Below are 23,229 nucleotides of genomic sequence, written 5' to 3' on the forward strand. Positions count from 1 at the left end.
TCAACCCTGTATATAGTCTATACAACCTCAACCCTGTATATAGCCTGTACAACCTCAACCTCAACCTGTATATAGCCTGTACAACCTCAACCCTGTCTTTATTCTAAACATTATCAGCTATGTCTGTAGCCTGTACAACCTCAACCCTGTATATAGCGTGTACAACCTCAACCCTGTATATAGTCTATACAACCTCAACCCTGTATATAGTCTATACAACCTCAACCCTGTATATAGCCTGTACAACCTCAAGCCCGTAAATAGTCTATACAACCTCAACCCTGTATATAGCCTCTACAACCTCAACCCTGTATATAGTCTATACAACCTCAACCCTGTATATAGCCTGTACAACCTCAACCCTGTATATAGTCTAAACACTATCAGCTATGTCTGTAGCCTGTACAACCCCAACCCTGTATATAGCCTGTACAACCTCAATCCCGTCTTTATTCTAAACACTATCAGCTATGTCTGTAGCCTGTACAACCTCAACCCTGTATATAGCCTGTACAACCTCAACCCTGTATATAGCCTCTACAACCTCAACCCTGTATATAGTCTATACAACCTCAACCCTGTATATAGCCTATACAACCTCAAGCCCGTATATAGTCTATACAACCTCAACCCTGTATATAGTCTCTACAACCTCAAGCCTGTATATAGTCTATACAACCTCAACCCTATATATAGCCTGTACAACCTCAACCCTGTATATAGCCTCTACAACCTCAACCCTGTATATAGTCTATACAACCTCAACCCTGTATATAGCCTGTACAACCTCAACCCTGTATATAGCCTGTACAACCTCAACCCTGTCTTTATTCTAAACATTATCAGCTATGTCTGTAGCCTGTACAACCTCAACCCTGTATATAGCGTGTACAACCTCAACCCTGTATATAGTCTATACAACCTCAACCCTGTATATAGTCTATACAACCTCAACCCTGTATATAGCCTGTACAACCTCAAGCCCGTAAATAGTCTATACAACCTCAACCCTGTATATAGCCTCTACAACCTCAACCCTGTATATAGTCTATACAACCTCAACCCTGTATATAGCCTGTACAACCTCAACCCTGTATATAGTCTAAACACTATCAGCTATGTCTGTAGCCTGTACAACCCCAACCCTGTATATAGCCTGTACAACCTCAATCCCGTCTTTATTCTAAACACTATCAGCTATGTCTGTAGCCTGTACAACCTCAACCCTGTATATAGCGTGTACAACCTCAATCCTGTATATAGTCTATACAACCTCAACCCTGTTTATAGTCTGTACAACCTCAACCCTGTATATAGTCTATACCACCTCAACCCTGTATATAGACTATACAACCTCACACCTGTATATAGTCTATACAACCTCACACCTGTATATAGTCTCTACAACCTCAAGCCTGTATATAGTCTTTTCAAACTCAAGCCTGTATATAGTCTATACAACCTCATTCCTGTATATAGCCTGTACAACCTCAAGCCCGTATATAGTCTATACAACCTCAACCCTGTATATATTCTCTACAACCTCAAGCCTGTATATAGTCTATACAACCTCAAACCTGCATGTAGTCTATACAACCTAAACACTGTATATAGTCTATACAACCTCAAGCCTGTATATAGTCTATACAACCTCAACCCTGTATATAGCCTGTACAACCTCAACCCTGTCTTTATTCTAAAGACTATCAGCTATGTCTATAGCCTGTACAACCTCAACCCTGTATATAGCGTGTACAACCTCAACCCTGTATATAGTCTATACAACCTCAACCCTGTTTATAGTCTGTACAACCTCAATCCTGTATATAGTCTATACAACCTCAACCCTGTTTATAGTCTATACAACCTCAAACCTGTATATAGTTTCTACAACCTCAACCCTGTATATAGTCTCTACAACCTCAAGCCTGTATATAGTCTATACAACCTCAAGCCTGTTTATCGTCTATACAACCTCAAACCTGTATATAGTCTATACAACCTCGACCCTGTATATAGCCTGTACAACCTCAAGCCCGTATATAGTCTATACAACCTCAACCCTGTATATAGTCTCTACAACCTCAAGCCTGTATATAGTCTATACAACCTCAAGCCTGTATATAGCCTGTACAACCTCAACCCTGTCTTTATTCTAAACACTATCAGCAATGTCTGTGGCCTGTACAACCTCAACCCTGTATATAGCGTGTACAACCTCAACCCTGTATATAGTCTATACAACCTCAACCCTGTTTATAGTCTATACAACTTCACACCTGTATATAGACTATACAACCTCACACCTGTATATAGTCTATACAACTCACACCTGTATATAGTCTATACAACCTCAAGCCTGTATATAGTCTTTTCAACCTCAAGCCTGTATATAGTCTATAGAACCTCACACCTGTATATAGTCTATACAACCTCACACCTGTATATAGTCTATACAACCTCACACCTGTATATAGTCTATACAACCTCAAGCCTGTATATAGTCTATACAACCTCAAGCCTGTATATAGTCTATACAACCTCAACCCTGTATATAGCCTGTACAACCTCAAGCCTGTATATAGTCTCTACAACCTCAAGCCTGTATATAGTCTCTACAACCTCAAGCCTGTATAGTCTCTACAACCTCAACCCTGTATATAGTCTATACAACCTCATTCCTGTATATAGCCTGTACAACCTCAAGCCCGTATATAGTCTATACAACCTCAACCCTGTATATAGTCTCTACAACCTCAAGCCTGTATATAGTCTATACAACCTCAACCCTGTATATAGTCTATACAACCTAAACACTGTATATAGTCTATACAACCTCAAACCTGTATATAGTCTATACAACCTCAACCCTGTATATAGCGTGTACAACCTCAACCCTGTATATAGTCTGTACAACCTCAACCCTGTTTATAGTCTGTACAACCTCAACCCTGTTTATAGTCTGTACAACCTCAACCCTGTATATAGTCTATACAACCTCAACCCTGTTTATAGTCTATACAACCTCAACCCTGTTTATAGTCTGTACAACCTCAACCCTGTATATAGTCTATACAACCTCAACCCTGTATATAGTTTCTACAACCTCAACCCTGTATATAGTCTCTACAACCTCAAGCCTGTTTATTGTCTTTACAACCTCAAACCTGTATATAGTCTATACAACCTCGACCCTGTATATAGCCTGTACAACCTCAAGCCCGTATATAGTCTATACAACCTCAACCCTGTATATAGTCTCTACAACCTCAAGCCTGTATATAGTCTATACAACCTCAATCCTGTATATAGCCTGTACAACCTCAACCCTGTCTTTATTGTAAACACTATCAGCAATGTCTGTGGCCTGTACAACCTCAACCCTGTATATAGCGTGTACAACCTCAACCCTGTATATAGTCTATACAACCTCAACCCTGTTTATTGTCTATACAACCTCAACCCTGTATATTGTCTATACCACCTCAACCCTGTATATAGTCTATAGAACCTCACACCTGTATATAGTCTATACAACCTCACACCTGTATAGTCTATACAACCTCAAGCCTGTATATAGTCTATACAACCTCAAGCCTGTATATAGTCTATACAACCTCAACCCTGTATATAGCCTGTACAACCTCAAGCCTGTATATAGTCTAAACACTATCAGCTATGTCTGTAGCCTGTACAACCCCAACCCTGTATATTGCGTGTACAACCTCACACCTGTATATAGTCTATACAACCTCAACCCTGTTTATAGTCTGTACAACCTCAACCCTGTATATAGCCTCTACAACCTCAACCCTGTATATAGTCTATACAACCTCAACCCTGTATATAGCCTGTACAACCTCAAGCCCGTAAATAGTCTATACAACCTCAACCCTGTATATAGCCTCTACAACCTCAACCCTGTATATAGCCTGTACAACCTCAAGCCCGTAAATAGTCTATACAACCTCAAGCCCGTAAATAGTCTATACAACCTCAACCCTGTATATAGCCTCTACAACCTCAACCCTGTATATAGTCTATACAACCTCAACCCTGTATATAGCCTGTACAACCTCAACCCTGTATATAGTCTAAACACTATCAGCTATGTCTGTAGCCTGTACAACCCCAACCCTGTATATAGCCTGTACAACCTCAACCCCGTCTTTATTCTAAACACTATCAGCTATGTCTGTAGCCTGTATAACCTCAACGCTGTATATAGTCTATACAACCTCAAACCTGCATGTAGTCTATACAACCTAAACCCTGTATATAGTCTATACAACCTAAACACTGTATATAGTCTATACAACCTCAAACCTGTATATAGTCTATACAACCTCAACCCTGTATATAGTCTATACAACCTCAACCCTGTATATAGCCTGTACAACCTCAACCCTGTCTTTATTCTAAACACTATCAGCTATGTCTGTAGCCTGTACAACCTCAACCCTGTATATAGCGTGTACAACCTCAACCCTGTATATAGTCTATACAACCTCAACCCTGTATATAGTCTATACAACCTCAACCCTGTTTATAGTCTGTACAACCTCAACCCTGTTTATAGTCTATACAACCTCAACCCTGTATATAGTTTCTACAACCTCAACCCTGTATATAGTCTCTACAACCTCAAGCCTGTATATAGTCTATACAACCTCAAGCCTGTTTATCGTCTATACAACCTCAAACCTGTATATAGTCTATACAACCTCAACCCTGTATATAGTCTATACAACCTCAAGCCTGTATATAGCCTGTACAACCTCAACCCTGTCTTTATTCTAAACACTATCAGCAATGTCTGTGGCCTGTACAACCTCAACCCTGTATATAGCGTGTACAACCTCAACCCTGTATATAGTCTATACAACCTCAACCCTGTTTATAGTCTATACAACCTCAACCCTGTATATTGTCTATACCACCTCAACCCTGTATATAGTCTATAGAACCTCACACCTGTATATAGTCTATACAACCTCACACCTGTATATAGTCTATACAACCTCACACCTGTATATAGTCTATACAACCTCAAGCCTGTATATAGTCTATACAACCTCAACCCTGTATATAGCCTGTACAACCTCAAGCCCGTATATAGTCTATACAACCTCAACCCTGTATATAGTCTCTACAACCTCAAGCCTGTATATAGTCTATACAACCTCAACCCTGTATATAGCCTGTACAACCTCAACCCTGTATATAGCCTCTACAACCTCAACCCTGTATATAGTCTATACAACCTCAACCCTGTATATAGCCTGTACAACCTCAACCCTGTATATAGTCTAAACACTATCAGCTATGTCTGTAGCCTGTACAACCCCAACCCTGTATATAGCCTGTACAACCTCAACCCCGTCTTTATTCTAAACACTATCAGCTATGTCTGTAGCCTGTATAACCTCAACACCGTATATAGTCTATACAACCTCAAACCTGCATGTAGTCTATACAACCTCAACCCTGTATATAGCCTGTACAACCTCAACCCTGTCTTTATTCTAAAGACTATCAGCTATGTCTATAGCCTGTACAACCTCAACCCTGTATATAGCGTGTACAACCTCAACCCTGTATATAGTCTATACAACCTCAACCCTGTATATAGCCTGTACAACCTCAAGCCCGTATATAGTCTATACAACCTCAATCCTGTATATAGTCTCTACAACCTCAAGCCTGTATATAGTCTATACAACCTCAACCCTGTATATAGCCTGTACAACCTCAACCCTGTATATAGCCTGTACAACCTCAAGCCTGTATATAGTCTATACAACCTCAACCCTGTATATAGTCTATACAACCTCAACCCTGTATATAGCCTGTACAACCTCAACCCTGTATATAGCCTCTACAACCTCAACCCTGTATATAGTCTATACAACCTCAACCCTGTATATAGCCTGTACAACCTCAACACTGTATATAGCCTGTACAACCTCAACCCTGTCTTTATTCTAAACATTATCAGCTATGTCTGTAGCCTGTACAACCTCAACCCTGTATATAGCGTGTACAACCTCAACCCTGTATATAGTCTATACAACCTCAACCCTGTTTATAGTCTGTACAACCTAAACCCTGTATATAGTCTATACAACCTCAACCCTGTTTATAGTCTATACAACCTCAAGCCTGTATATAGTTTCTACAACCTCAACCCTGTATATAGTCTCTACAACCTCAAGCCTGTATATAGTCTATACAACCTCAAACCTGTATATAGTCTATACAACCTCAACCCTGTATATAGCCTGTACAACCTCAACCCTGTCTTTATTCTAAACACTATCAGCAATGTCTGTGGCCTGTACAACCTCAACCCTGTATATAGCATGTACAACCTCAACCCTGTATATAGTCTATACAACCTCAACCCTGTTTATAGTCTGTACAACCTCAACCCTGTATATAGTCTATACAACCTCAACCCTGTTTATAGTCTATACAACCTCAACCCTGTATATAGTTTCTACAACCTCAACCCTGTATATAGTCTCTACAACCTCAAGCCTGTATATAGTCTATACAACCTCAAGCCTGTTTATCGTCTATACAACCTCAAACCTGTAAATAGTCTATACAACCTCAACCCTGTATATAGTCTATACAACCTCAAGCCTGTATATAGTTTATACAACCTCAACCCTGTTTATAGTCTATACAACCTCAACCCTGTATATAGTCTATAGAACCTCACACCTGTATATAGTCTATACAACCTCACACCTGTATATAGTCTATACAACCTCACACCTGTATATAGTCTATACAACCTCAAGCCTGTATATAGTCTATACAACCTCAAGCCTGTATATAGTCTATACAACCTCAACCCTGTATATAGCCTGTACAACCTCAAGCCCGTATATAGTTTATACAACCTCAACCCTGTATATAGCCTCTACAACCTCAACCCTGTATATAGTCTATACAACATCAACCCTGTATATAGCCTGTACAACCTCAACCCTGTATATAGTCTAAACACTATCAGCTATGTCTGTAGTCTGTACAACCTCAACCCTGTATATAGCCTGTACAACCTCAAGCCCGTATATAGTCTATACAACCTCAACCCTGTATATAGTCTCTACAACCTCAAGCCCGTATATAGTCTATACAACCTCAAACCTGTATATAGTCTCTACAACCTCAAGCCTGTATATAGTCTATACAACCTCAACCCTGTATATAGCCTGTACAACCTCAACCCTGTATATAGCCTCTACAACCTCAACCCTGTATATAGTCTATACAACCTCAACCCTGTATATAGCCTGTACAACCTCAAGCCCGTATATAGTCTATACAACCTCAACCCTGTATATAGCCTGTACAACCTCAACCCTGTATATAGCCTCTACAACCTCAACCCTGTATATAGTCTATACAACCTCAACCCTGTATATAGTCTCTACAACCTCAAGCCTGTGTATAGTCTATACAACCTCAACCCTGTATATAGCCTGTACAACCTCAACCCTGTATATAGCCTCTACAACCTCAACCCTGTATATAGTCTATACAACCTCAACCCTGTATATAGCCTGTACAACCTCAACCCTGTATATAGCCTGTACAACCTCAACCCTGTCTTTATTCTAAACACTATCAGCTATGTCTGTAGTCTGTACAACCTCAACCCTGTATATAGCGTGTACAACCTCAACCCTGTATATAGTCTATACAACCTCAACCCTGTATATAGCCTGTACAACCTCAAGCCCGTATATAGTCTATACAACCTCAACCCTGTATATAGTCTCTACAACCTCAAGCCCGTATATAGTCTATACAACCTCAAACCTGTATATAGTCTCTACAACCTCAAGCCTGTATATAGTCTATACAACCTCAACCCTGTATATAGTCTATACAACCTCAACCCTGTATATAGTCTCTACAACCTCAAGCCTGTGTATAGTCTATACAACCTCAACCCTGTATATAGCCTGTACAACCTCAACCCTGTATATAGCCTCTACAACCTCAACCCTGTATATAGTCTATACAACCTCAACCCTGTATATAGCCTGTACAACCTCAACCCTGTATATAGCCTGTACAACCTCAACCCTGTCTTTATTCTAAACATTATCAGCTATGTCTGTAGCCTGTACAACCTCAACCCTGTATATAGCGTGTACAACCTCAACCCTGTATATAGTCTATACAACCTCAACCCTGTTTATAGTCTGTACAACCTCAACCCTGTATATAGTCTATACAACCTCAACCCTGTTTAGTCTATACAACCTCAACCCTGTATATAGTTTCTACAACCTCAACCCTGTATATAGTCTCTACAACCTCAAGCCTGTATATAGTCTATACAACCTCAAGCCTGTTTATCGTCTATACAACCTCAAACCTGTATATAGTCTGTACAACCTCAACCCTGTATATAGTCTATACAACCTCAAGCCTGTTTATCGTCTATACAACCTCAAACCTGTATATAGTCTGTACAACCTCAACCCTGTCTTTATTCTAAACACTATCAGCAATGTCTGTGGCCTGTACAACCTCATCCCTGTATATAGCATGTACAACCTCAATCCTGTATATAGTCTATACAACCTCAACCCTGTTTATAGTCTATACAACCTCAACCCTGTATATTGTCTATACCACCTCAACCCTGTATATAGTCTATACCACCTCAACCCTGTATATAGTCTATACAACCTCACACCTGTATATAGTCTATACAACCTCACACCTGTATATAGTCTATACAACCTCAACCCTGTATATAGTCTATACAACCTCAACCCTGTATATAGCCTGTACAACCTCAAGCCTGTATATAGCCTGTACAACCTCAAACCTGTATATAGTCTCTACAACCTCAACCCTGTATATAGCCTGTACAACCTCAACCCTGTCTTTATTCTAAACACTATCAGCTATGTCTGTAGCCTGTACAACCTCAACCCTGTATATAGTGTGTACAACCTCAACCCTGTTTATAGTCTATACAACCTCAACCCTGTATATAGTCTATACAACATCAACCCTGTTTATAGTCTATACAATCTCAACCCTGTATATAGTCTCTACAACCTCAATTCTGTATATAGTCTCTACAACCTCAAGCCTGTATATAGCCTGTACAACCTCAACTCTGTATATAGTCTAAACACTATCAGCTATGTCTGTAGCCTGTACAACCCCAACCCTGTATATAGCCTGTACAACCTCAACCCCGTCTTTATTCTAAACCCTATCAGCTATGTCTGTAGCCTGTACAACCCCAACCCTGTATATAGCCTGTACAACCTCAACCCCGTCTTTATTCTAAACACTATCAGCTATGTCTGTAGCCTGTACAACCTCAACCCCATATATAGTCTATACAACCTCAAACCTGTATGTAGTCTATACAACCTAAACCCTGTAGATAGTCTATACAACCTAAACCCTGTTTATAGTCTATACAACCTCAAACCTGTATGTAGTCTATACAACCTCAAGCCTGTATATAGCCTGTACAACCTCAACTCTGTATATAGTCTCTGCAACCTCAACTCTGTATATAGTCTATGCAACCTCAACCCTGTATATAGTCTATAATACCTCAACTCTGTATATAGTCTCTACAACCTCAACCCTTTATATAGTCTCTACAACCTCAACCCTGTATATAGTCTCTACAACCTCAATCCTGTATAGTCTCTACAACCTCAACCCTGTTTATAGTCTATACAACCTCAACCCTGTATATTGTCTATACCACCTCAACCCTGTATATAGTCTCTACAACCTCAAGCCTGTATATAGTCTATACAACCTCAAGCCTGTATATAGTCTATACAACCTCAACCCTGTATATAGCCTGTACAACCTCAACCCTGTCTTTATTCTAAACACTATCAGCTATGTCTGTAGCCTGTACAACCTCAACCCTGTATATAGTGTGTACAACCTCAACCCTGTATATTGTCTATACCACCTCAACCCTGTATATAGTCTATAGAACCTCACACCTGTATATAGTCTATACAACCTCAACCCTGTATATAGTCTATACAACCTCACACCTGTATATAGTCTCTACAACCTCAACCCTGTATATAGCCTGTACAACCTCAACTCTGTATATAGTCTAAACACTATCAGCTATGTCTGTAGCCTGTACAACCCCAACCCTGTATATAGCCTGTACAACCTCAACCCCGTCTTTATTCTAAACACTATCAGCTATGTCTGTAGCCTGTACAACCTCAACCCCATATATAGTCTATACAACCTCAAACCTGTATGTAGTCTATACAACCTAAACCCTGTAGATAGTCTATACAACCTAAACCCTGTTTATAGTCTATACAACCTCAAACCTGTATGTAGTCTATACAACCTCAACCCTGTATATAGTCTATAATACCTCAACCCTGTATATAGTCTCTACAACCTCAACCCTTTATATAGTCTCTACAACCTCAACCCTGTATATAGTCTATACAACCTCAACCCTGTATATAGTCTATACAACCTCAACCCTGTTTATAGTCTATACAACCTCAACCCTGTATATTGTCTATACCACCTCAACCCTGTATATAGTCTCTACAACCTCAAGCCTGTATATAGTCTATACAACCTCAAGCCTGTATATAGTCTATACAACCTCAACCCTGTATATAGCCTGTACAACCTCAACCCTGTCTTTATTCTAAACACTATCAGCTATGTCTGTAGCCTGTACAACCTCAGCTGTATATAGTCTATACAACCTCAACCCCATATATAGCCTGTTCAACCTCAACCCTGTATATAGCCTGTACAACCTCAAGCCTGTATATAGTCTATACAACCTCAACCCTGTATATAGTCTCTACAACCTCAACCCTGTATATAGCCTGTACAACCTCAACTCTGTATATAGTCTAAACACTATCAGCTATGTCTGTAGCCTGTACAACCACAACCCTGTATATAGCCTGTACAACCTCAACCCCGTCTTTATTCTAAACACTATCAGCTATGTCTGTAGCCTGTACAACCTCAACCCCGTATATAGTCTATACAACCTCAAACCTGTATGTAGTCTATACAACATCAACCCTGTATATATTCTATACAACCTCAACCCTGTATATAGTCTATACAACCTCAACCCTGTATATAGCCTGTACAACCTCAACCCTGTCTTTATTCTAAACACTATCAGCTATGTCTGTAGCCTGTACAACCTCAACCCTGTATATAGTGTGTACAACCTCAACCCTGTATATCGTCTATACAACCTCAACCCTGTTTATAGTCTATACAACCTCAACCCTGTATATTGTCTATACCACCTCAACCCTGTATATAGTCTCTACAACCTCAAGCCTGTATATAGTCTATAGAACCTCACACCTGTATATAGTCTATACAACCTCAACCCTGTATATAGTCTATACAACCTCAACCCTGTTTATGGCCTGTACATCCTCAAGCCTGTATATAGCCTGTACAACCTCAAACCTGTATATAGTCTCTACAACCTCAACCCTGTATATAGTCTCTACAACCTCAACCCTGTATATAGTCTGTACAACCTCAACCCTGTATATAGTCTATACAACCTCAAGCCTGTATATAGTCTATACAACCTCAACCCTGTATATAGCCTGTACAACCTCAACCCTGTCTTTATTCTAAACACTATCAGCTATGTCTGTAGCCTGTACAACCTCAACCCTGTATATAGTGTGTACAACCTCAACCCTGTTTATAGTCTATACAACCTCAACCCTGTATATAGTCTATACAACATCAACCCTGTTTATAGTCTATACAACCTCAACCCTGTATATAGTCTCTACAACCTCAATTCTGTATATAGTCTCTACAACCTCAAGCCTGTATATAGTCTATACAACCTCAAGCCTGTATATAGCCTGTACAACCTCAACCCTGTCTTTATTCTAAACACTATCAGCTATGTCTGTAGCCTGTACAACCTCAACCCTGTATATAGTCTAAACACTATCAGCTATGTCTGTAGCCTGTACAACCTCAACCCTGTATATAGTCTAGACAACCTCAACCCTGTATATAGTCTAAACACTATCAGCTATGTCTGTACTCTGTACAACCTCAACCCTGTATATAGTCTAAACACTATCAGGTATGTATGTTGCCTGTACAACCTCAACACTGTATATAGTCTAAACATTATCAGCTATGTCTGTAGCCTGTACAAACTCAACCCTGTATATAGTCTAAACACTATCAGCTATGTATGTAGCCTGTACAACCTCAACCCTGTATATAGTCTAAACACTATCAGCTATGTCTGTAGCCTGTACAACCTCAACCCTGTATATAGCCTGTACAACCTCAACCCTGTATATAGTCTAAACACTATCAGCTATGTCTGTAGCCTGTACAACCTCAAACCTGTATATAGCCTGTACAACCTCAACCCTGTATATAGTCTAAACACTATCAGCTATGTCTGTAGCCTGTATAACCTCAACCCTGTATGTAGCCTGTACAACCTCAACCCTGTATGTAGCCTGTACAACCTCAACCCTGTCTGTAGCCTATACAACCTCAACCCTGTCTGTAGCCTGTACAACCTTAACCCTGTCTCTAGCCTGTACAACCTCAACCCTGTCTGTAGCCTGTACAACCTCAACCCTGTATGTAGCCTGTACAACCGCATTCCTGTATGTAGCCTGTACAACCTCAACCCTGTATGTAGCCTGTACAACCTCAACCCTGTATGTAGCCTGTACAACCTCAACCCTGTATGTAGCCTGTACAACCTCAACCCTGTCTGTAGCCTGTAAAACCTCATTCCTGTATGTAGCCTGTACAACCTCAACCCTGTCTGTAGCCTGTACAACCTCAACCCTGTATGTAGCCTGTACAACCTCAACCCTGTATGTAGCCTGTACAACCTAATTCCTGTATGTAGCCTGTACAACCTCATCCCTGTCTGTAGCCTGTACAACCTCAACCCTGTCTGTAGCCTGTACAACCTCAAGCCTGTATATAGCCTGTACAACCTCAACTCTGTATATAGTCTAAACACTATCAGCTATGTCTGTAGCCTGTACAACCCCAACCCTGTATATAGCCTGTACAACCTCAACCCCGTCTTTATTCTAAACCCTATCAGCTATGTCTGTAGCCTGTACAACCCCAACCCTGTATATAGCCTGTACAACCTCAACCCCGTCTTTATTCTAAACACTATCAGCTATGTCTGTAGCCTGTACAACCTCAACCCCATATATAGTCTATACAACCTCAAACCTGTATGTAGTCTATACAACCTAAACCCTGTAGATAGTCTATACAACCTAAACCCTGTTTATAGTCTATACAACCTCAAACCTGTATGTAGTCTATACAACCTCAAGCCTGTATATAGCCTGTACAACCTCAACTCTGTATATAGTCTCTGCAACCTCAACTCTGTATATAGTCTATGCAACCTCAACCCTGTATATAGTCTATAATACCTCAACTCTGTATATAGTCTCTACAACCTCAACCCTTTATATAGTCTCTACAACCTCAACCCTGTATATAGTCTCTACAACCTCAATCCTGTATAGTCTCTACAACCTCAACCCTGTTTATAGTCTATACAACCTCAACCCTGTATATTGTCTATACCACCTCAACCCTGTATATAGTCTCTACAACCTCAAGCCTGTATATAGTCTATACAACCTCAAGCCTGTATATAGTCTATACAACCTCAACCCTGTATATAGCCTGTACAACCTCAACCCTGTCTTTATTCTAAACACTATCAGCTATGTCTGTAGCCTGTACAACCTCAACCCTGTATATAGTGTGTACAACCTCAACCCTGTATATTGTCTATACCACCTCAACCCTGTATATAGTCTATAGAACCTCACACCTGTATATAGTCTATACAACCTCAACCCTGTATATAGTCTATACAACCTCACACCTGTATATAGTCTCTACAACCTCAACCCTGTATATAGCCTGTACAACCTCAACTCTGTATATAGTCTAAACACTATCAGCTATGTCTGTAGCCTGTACAACCCCAACCCTGTATATAGCCTGTACAACCTCAACCCCGTCTTTATTCTAAACACTATCAGCTATGTCTGTAGCCTGTACAACCTCAACCCCATATATAGTCTATACAACCTCAAACCTGTATGTAGTCTATACAACCTAAACCCTGTAGATAGTCTATACAACCTAAACCCTGTTTATAGTCTATACAACCTCAAACCTGTATGTAGTCTATACAACCTCAACCCTGTATATAGTCTATAATACCTCAACCCTGTATATAGTCTCTACAACCTCAACCCTTTATATAGTCTCTACAACCTCAACCCTGTATATAGTCTCTACAACCTCAATCCTGTATAGTCTCTACAACCTCAACCCTGTTTATAGTCTATACAACCTCAACCCTGTATATTGTCTATACCACCTCAACCCTGTATATAGTCTCTACAACCTCAAGCCTGTATATAGTCTATACAACCTCAAGCCTGTATATAGTCTATACAACCTCAACCCTGTATATAGCCTGTACAACCTCAACCCTGTCTTTATTCTAAACACTATCAGCTATGTCTGTAGCCTGTACAACCTCAGCTGTATATAGTCTATACAACCTCAACCCCATATATAGCCTGTTCAACCTCAACCCTGTATATAGCCTGTACAACCTCAAACCTGTATATAGTCTCTACAACCTCAACCCTGTATATAGTCTCTACAACCTCAACCCTGTATATAGCCTGTACAACCTCAACTCTGTATATAGTCTAAACACTATCAGCTATGTCTGTAGCCTGTACAACCACAACCCTGTATATAGCCTGTACAACCTCAACCCCGTCTTTATTCTAAACACTATCAGCTATGTCTGTAGCCTGTACAACCTCAACCCCGTATATAGTCTATACAACCTCAAACCTGTATGTAGTCTATACAACATCAACCCTGTATATATTCTATACAACCTCAACCCTGTATATAGTCTATACAACCTCAACCCTGTATATAGCCTGTACAACCTCAACCCTGTCTTTATTCTAAACACTATCAGCTATGTCTGTAGCCTGTACAACCTCAACCCTGTATATAGTGTGTACAACCTCAACCCTGTATATCGTCTATACAACCTCAACCCTGTTTATAGTCTATACAACCTCAACCCTGTATATTGTCTATACCACCTCAACCCTGTATATAGTCTCTACAACCTCAAGCCTGTATATAGTCTATAGAACCTCACACCTGTATATAGTCTATACAACCTCAACCCTGTATATAGTCTATACAACCTCAACCCTGTTTATGGCCTGTACATCCTCAAGCCTGTATATAGCCTGTACAACCTCAAACCTGTATATAGTCTCTACAACCTCAATCCTGTATATAGTCTCTACAACCTCAACCCTGTATATAGTCTATACAACCTCACACCTGTATATAGTCTATACAACCTCAAACCTGTATATAGTCTCTACAACCTCAACCCTGTATATAGCCTGTACAACCTCAACCCTGTCTTTATTCTAAACACTATCAGCTATGTCTGTAGCCTGTACAACCTCAACCCTGTATATAGTGTGTACAACCTCAACCCTGTTTATAGTCTATACAACCTCAACCCTGTATATAGTCTATACAACATCAACCCTGTTTATAGTCTATACAACCTCAACCCTGTATATAGTCTCTACAACCTCAATTCTGTATATAGTCTCTACAACCTCAAGCCTGTATATAGTCTATACAACCTCAAGCCTGTATATAGCCTGTACAACCTCAACCCTGTCTATTCTAAACACTATCAGCTATGTCTGTAGCCTGTACAACCTGTACAACCTCAACCCTGTATATAGTCTAAACTATCAGCTATGTCTGTAGCCTGTACAACCTCAACCCTGTATATAGTCTATACAACCTCAACCCTGTATATAGTCTAAACCTAAACTATCAGCTATGTCAAACCTGTACTCTGTACAACCTCAACCCTGTATATAGTCTAAACACTATCAGCTGTATGTAGCCTGTACAACCTCAACACTGTATATAGTCTAAACATTATCAGTCTATGTACCTCAGCCTGTCATATAGTCTCTACAACCTCAACCTGTATATAGTCTCTGTAATCCTGTATAGTCTCTGTCAACCCTGTATGTAGTCTGTACAACCTCAACCCTGTAACTAAACCAGCTATGTCAACCTCATATAGTCTAAACACTATCAGCTGTATATAGTCTAAAACACTATCAGCTATGTCTGTAGCCTGTACAACCTCAACCCTGTATATAGTCTAAACACTATCAGCTATGTCTGTAGCCTGTACAACCTCAACCCTGTATATAGTCTAAACTCTGCTATGTAGCCTGTAGCTATGTCTGTAGCCTGTACAACCTCAACCCTGTATATAGCCTGTACAACCTCAACCCTGTATATAGTCTAAACACTATCAACTATGTCTGTAGCCTGTACAACCTCAACCCTGTATGTAGTCCACTGTACAAGCCTGTACAACCCTGTATATAGCCTAAACATTATCAGCTATGTCTGTAGCCTGTACAAACTCAACCCTGTATATAGTCTAAACACTATCAGCTATGTATGTAGCCTGTACAACCTCAACCCTGTATATAGTCTAAACACTATCAGCTAGTCTGTAGCCTGTACAACCTCAACCCTGTATGTAGCCTGTACAACCTCAACCCTGTATATAGTCTAAACACTATCAGCTATGTCTGTAGCCTGTACAACCTCAACCCTGTATGTAGCCTGTACAACCTCAACCCTGTATGTAGCCTGTGTACAACCTCAACCCTGTATGTAGCCTGTACAACCTCAACCCTGTCTGTAGCCTGTACAACCTCAACCCTGTCTGTAGCCTGTACAACCTCATTCCTGTCTGTAGCCTGTACAACCTCAACCCTGTCTGTAGCCTGTACAACCTCATTCCTGTCTGTAGCCTGTACAACCTCAACCCTGTCTGTAGCCTGTACAACCTCATTCCTGTCTGTAGCCTGTACAACCTCAACCCTGTCTGTAGCCTGTACAACCTCAACCCTGTATGTAGCCTGTACAACCTCATTCCTGTATGTAGCCTGTACAACCTCAACCCTGTCTGTAGCCTGTAAAACCTCATTCCTGTATGTAGCCTGTACAACCTCAACCCTGTCTGTAGCCTGTACAACCTCATTCCTGTATGTAGCCTGTACAACCTCAACCCTGTATGTAGCCTGTACAACCTAATTCCTGTATGTAGCCTGTACAACCTCATCCCTGTCTGTAGCCTGTACAACCTCAATCCTGTCTGTAGCCTGTACAACCTCAACCCTGTCTGTAGCCTGTACAACCTCAACCCTGTCTGTAGCCTGTACAACCCCTCTCTGCTCAGTATGAACCATAGCCACTGAATTGTTACTCAGAACAGAAATTAACTCAAAGATGAACAAACATAAATGTAACATACTTCACATGCCCGTGGCTCACCATATAATTTGATAGACAAAAATGTAACAAATTGGCCTATTTAAATCAGATATTTTTTCACATTTGGAAAATAGTTGATTATTGCACACAATTTTGTTCTAATTCGCAAGAGCATGACTACTTGTATTTCAATTAGAATCACACTTTAGCAACGGAATACTCAGAGGTTTCCCAGGTGGACTGGAAATGACCTGTCGTAACCATTCAAAAAGTTCAGTATGCAACCTTGGAACGGGTTTGGGTTTAACGTAGTTTAATTACCGAGTTAGTGTGTTGCAAGAGGTCATGGAACAGATTGCAATATCTGATTTAGTCCTTGTCACACTCCCATTTTGAAAAAGTCTTTGTAAAATTGAAATCTATATCACAACAGGCAAACGAGTCCTATGCGTAAAGCGCGCATTCAGATAGCAACGGACAGGGTAAAACACAGCTCTCGTCCTAAAAACGATAGAATATTAAATGAAGAGCTAAAATACCGATACAGCTCCTCAACTTTTTTTACATTTTTAAACTTCATAATCGGTTATTTCTCTACTTCTTCTTACCTTGGGAATCTCTTTTGCATCGCTCCTTTTCATGCAGAGCGGGACCTCCCGGGAGCGCAAACAACCTATTCTCTCTAGGTCTCTCTCGTCTATTACCGCTCAGACGCGACTCCTGAGACACTGGAATCACCCCGAGACACGGGAAACCTTCCAGTTTATCCTCAATCATCCGCTTCTTTTACGCAACGCAGACCTCCTCTCAGGATGCAGATGATATATTGTGTCATTTCACCTTGCGGGCGTTCCTCTGGTCTCGGGAGCTTTCGTGATAACCTCATAAAACCCACCTATCTACCTCGTGATCTCTGCTCACTGATTCGCGAAGGAACAGAACCACAGAGCGCCAGACAGATAGCGTATTCCGAGTGGGTAATCGCAGGCTTGCACCTGCCTCTGTACCACTTGTATCTGCCCAACAAGAGTCAAGAGTGACGGACTAGACTGAAGATAAGCAATATATGTTTTCCTAATGTGAGGTAATTAGGAACGGCGATACGTATTCTGGTTCAACACTTGTCTCTCCCACTCTTCTGGGTCCTAGAGAGAACCACTACCAAAGGGGAGAGATAAAATCACCCGAGAAATGGACTGATAAGAGAGAGGAGAATATTCTTTATACATGGAATAGCCTAACCGAGTTTATACAGGGGAAGACATTGGGGGATGATGAGATGAAGGGGTATACTATCAGTGGCATCGCATTCTTGACCAAATTTGTCCATATCTATAAAATGTGAAAATGTCTATTTCACGTGTGGTTTCCACTATATGTGTCAATGGAATAATATATATATTATATTATTCTATAATATTATTATATTATTCTATAATATTATTATATTATTCTATAATATTATTATATTATTCTATAATATATATTATATTATTCTGAAATATATATATTTCAGAATAAAACCTCACAGTAATTTATTATCTTCTGATAACAATTGATTGAGTTCGTGTAAACCAAAATGTAGCTGTTTTTCATGCGTAATTTCAGGCATACCAACACTTACCTTGCTATTCTGTCAATTATAAAATGTAGATAACAAGACAGATATAACAATATCAATAGATATAAACAACTCATCATCAGCATATCAAAGGACTAATGTATTACATGATCACTGGACATGCAAGTGTCATTCCCTAGCCTACTAGTAATTTCTCTACACATGAGAAACGCAGACAGTAAAAAAACGCCTGTTACACATTGTTCATGTATTCTTGAGGCCAATAAAGAAATCAAGCGCTTACCTTTCCTTTCCAAGTTCAACAGTCATTGAAATAAACTCAAATGGGAACTCCTTGAAATAAACCATGTACAATGTGATGACTTTTGAGCGTTTTTCCGGGCACAGAAGCAGGATGCGGTGGTGCGGGGGTTGCTGTATGTGGCTCCCCGCGGTGAGGAGTCATCGATGTCACATTCACCCCTACAGGGTGCGGAACAGTGGAACAAGTGTCGTGAGGAGTGGGTTAGAACAAACCGCTTAATGTTGTTGTATTGCCAAATCCGGGACGGAGAGATAACCGAACCGAATCGGAGGGTCAACCTCATAAAACTGTGTCCGCTAATGACGAATAGAGCGTTGAAGTAGCCTACAGTAAACGTTGTTTTTTCTTCCTAGGATACGCAAGTATCTTTCAGTGACCGTTTGAAACTCCGGACAGCACCACAACAAAAGCCGTGGTTTGTTATTTTCTGATATTTTCATATTTTTTGTTGTTGTCCTGTGTTGACAGGTGGCTCTTCACAAACCCTGAGCACGTCAGCAAAACATCGATTACAAACTTAGAAGATATACATACATCAATGTAAATGTATAATGATACACGAATAAATCAGTCAATCAGAAAATCCACTATATCCTACTGGTTTGAAACCATGCAATACCTTGTCAGTCACATCTCATTTTATAATTTCAAATTGTGTAAATAAGTAAAAAATAAATCATGAATCTCTTCAGAATGTCAATTGATAATATACCCACAGAGGATTGGGTGATGAGGAGGAAGTGTGTAATCGAGCAGGAGGTGTGTGTGTGTGTGTGTGTGCGTGTGTGTTTTTTGTGTGTGTCGGTGTGTGTGTGTGTGTCTGTGCATCTAGAGCAGACTTTGTTGTGTTGTATCCTGGGGACACACAGAGGAGCAGTACAATACTAGAGAGAAGCAGGAGCTGGGCCAATGCTCTGAGTGTGTAAGAGATGTGTGTTTCGTGTGTGTGTCGCGTGCGTGTCGGTGTGTGTGTGTGTTTCTGTGTGTGTGTGTGTCGCGTGTGTGTGTGTGTCGGTGCATGCGTGCATGTGTGTGTGTATCGATGTGTGTGTGCGTGTGTGTGTTTCTGTGTGTGTGTGTGTCGAGTGCGTGACTGAACCTCCCTTGGTCCTTCGTCCGCCTTGATATATTTAACTCACTTTCTTTTCAAAACATGTAAGCTAAGTTTCAAGGTCTTCAGTGCACATTTGTACCGGTCCCCAAAGATGGTCAGTCTAATCGAATTCCTGCAACGAAAGTCCCATTAACGAGATTCCATTTCCATATTGATAAAGGGAAATCTTGGACCAGGCCAGACTGCAATGACAATCAGCTTCAAATTATGTCGGAGGTGAGTAGATGATTCAGTGTGAGTGGATCCCAAATGGCAGCTTATTCCCTATGTAGTGCACAATTTATAAACTGGAGCCTTATGGGGTTTCGGAATGTCTTGGAAGAAAAGTAGTGCACTAAAAAGGGAAGAGGGTGCAATTTGGGAAATAGCTATGTATCAGGGGATTCGGTGGCTCCCTGATCGGAGCAAGTACCAATCTTGTCATTTCTATAAAATCACAGGTCCTGTATCCTACGGAGCAGATCTTACTAGTGAGACACAGAAAATAAAGCCATGTGAGCTAGATACAACTTTACCAGTCAGATACAACTTTACCAGTCAGATACAACTTTACCAGTCAGATACAACTTTACCAGTCAGATACAACTTTACCAGTCAGATACAACTTTACCAGTCAGATACAACTTTACCAGTCAGATACAACTTTACCAGTCAGATACAACTTTACCAGTCAGATACAATCTTTACCAGTCAGATACAACTTTACCAATCAGATACAACTTTACCAGTCAGATACAACTTTACCAGTCAACTTTACCAGTCAGATACAACTTTACCAGTCAACTTTACCAGTCAACTTTACCAGTCAGATACAACTTTACCAATCAGATACAACTTTACCAATCAGATACAACTTTACCAATCAGATACAACTTTACCAGTCAGATACAACTTTACCAGTCAGATACAACTTTACCAGTCAGATACAGTCTTTACCAGTCAGATACAACTTTACCAATCAGATACAACTTTACCAATCAGATACAACTTTACCAGTCAGATACAACTTTACCAGTCAACTTTACCAGTCAGATACAACTTTACCAGTCAACTTTACCAGTCAACTTTACCAGTCAGATACAACTTTACCAATCAGATACAACTTTACCAATCAGATACAACTTTACCAATCAGATACAACTTTACCAGTCAGATACAACTTTACCAGTCAACTTTACCAGTCAACTTTACCAGTCAGATACAACTTTACCAATCAGATACAACTTTACCAGTCAGATACAACTTTACCAATCAGATACAACTTTACCAGTCAGATACAACTTTACCAGTCAACTTTACCAGTCAGATACAACTTTACCAATCAGATACAACTTTACCAATCAGATACAACTTTACCAATCAGATACAACTTTACCAGTCAGATACAACTTTACCAGTCAGATACAACTTTACCAGTCAGATACAACTTTACCAGTCAGATACAACTTTACCAGTCAGATACAACTTTACCAGTCAGATACAACTTTACCAATCAGATACAACTTTACCAGTCAGATACAACTTTACCAGTCAGATACAACTTTACCAGTCAACTTTACCAGTCAGATACAACTTTACCAATCAGATACAACTTTACCAGTCAGATACAACTTTACCAGTCAACTTTACCAGTCAGATACAACTTTTCCAATCAGATACAACTTTACCAATCAGATACAACTTTACCAATCAGATACAACTTTACCAATCAGATACAACTTTACCAGTCAGATACAACTTTACCAGTCAGATACAACTTTACCAGTCAGATACAACTTTACCAGTCAGATACAACTTTACCAGTCAGATACAACTTTACCAATCAGATACAACTTTACCAATCAGATACAACTTTACCAGTCAGATACAACTTTTCCAGTCAGATACAACTTTTCCAGTCAGATACAACTTTACCAATCAGATACAACTTTACCAGTCAGATACAACTTTACCAGTCAGATACAACTTTACCAATCAGATACAACTTTACCAGTCAGATACAACTTTACCAGTCAACTTTACCAGTCAGATACAACTTTACCAATCAGATACAACTTTACCAGTCAGATACAACTTTACCAATCAGATACAACTTTACCAGTCAGATACAACTTTACCAATCAGATACAACTTTACCAATCAGATACAACTTTACCAGTCAGATACAACTTTACCAGTCAACTTTACCAGTCAGATACAACTTTACCAATCAGATACAACTTTACCAGTCAGATACAACTTTACCAGTCAACTTTACCAGTCAGATACAACTTTACCAATCAGATACAACTTTACCAGTCAGATACAACTTTACCAATCAGATACAACTTTACCAGTCAGATACAACTTTACCAGTCAGATACAACTTTACCAATCAGATACAACTTTACCAGTCAGATACAACTTTACCAATCAGATACAACTTTACCAATCAGATACAACTTTACCAGTCAGATACAACTTTACCAATCAGATACAACTTTACCAGTCAGATACAACCTTACCAGTCAGATACATATTGTTTGGGGAAACCAATAGATTTCTTCCTGAAACCAAAAATGTTTCTCCTGTGGGGAGACCTGTAGAAACCATTTGAAACTCTTTTTTTATTAAAGTTATCCACCCCCCATCACCCTCTCAGAGAGCTGTCTGAGAGAAATGGAGAGGCTTTTGATCCTGGTCTCTGTGGCTCAGAGAGCTGTCTGGGAGACAGTAAGAGGCGTTTGATACTGGTCTCTGATGCTCAGAGAGCTGTCTGAGAGAAATGAAGAGGCTTTT

At 40.0% G+C, this 23,229-nt stretch overlaps 1 long non-coding RNA gene across 1 annotated transcript in view; it reads right to left on the reverse strand.

Annotated features, from left to right (window-relative positions):
- The window catches only part of LOC121847638, a 56,681-nt gene extending 38,102 nt beyond the window's left edge, over positions 1-18,579 (reverse strand). Inside the window, exon 1 of the long non-coding RNA XR_006084473.1 lies at positions 18,060-18,579. This is a non-coding gene — a long non-coding RNA (uncharacterized LOC121847638). The remainder of the gene's footprint in view (positions 1-18,059) is intronic.
- Between the last annotated feature and the right edge of the window lie 4,650 nt (positions 18,580-23,229).

This window comes from Oncorhynchus tshawytscha, linkage group LG10 (genome assembly GCF_018296145.1).
Source record: "Oncorhynchus tshawytscha isolate Ot180627B linkage group LG10, Otsh_v2.0, whole genome shotgun sequence".
NCBI classification, from domain to species: Eukaryota; Metazoa; Chordata; class Actinopteri; order Salmoniformes; family Salmonidae; genus Oncorhynchus; species Oncorhynchus tshawytscha.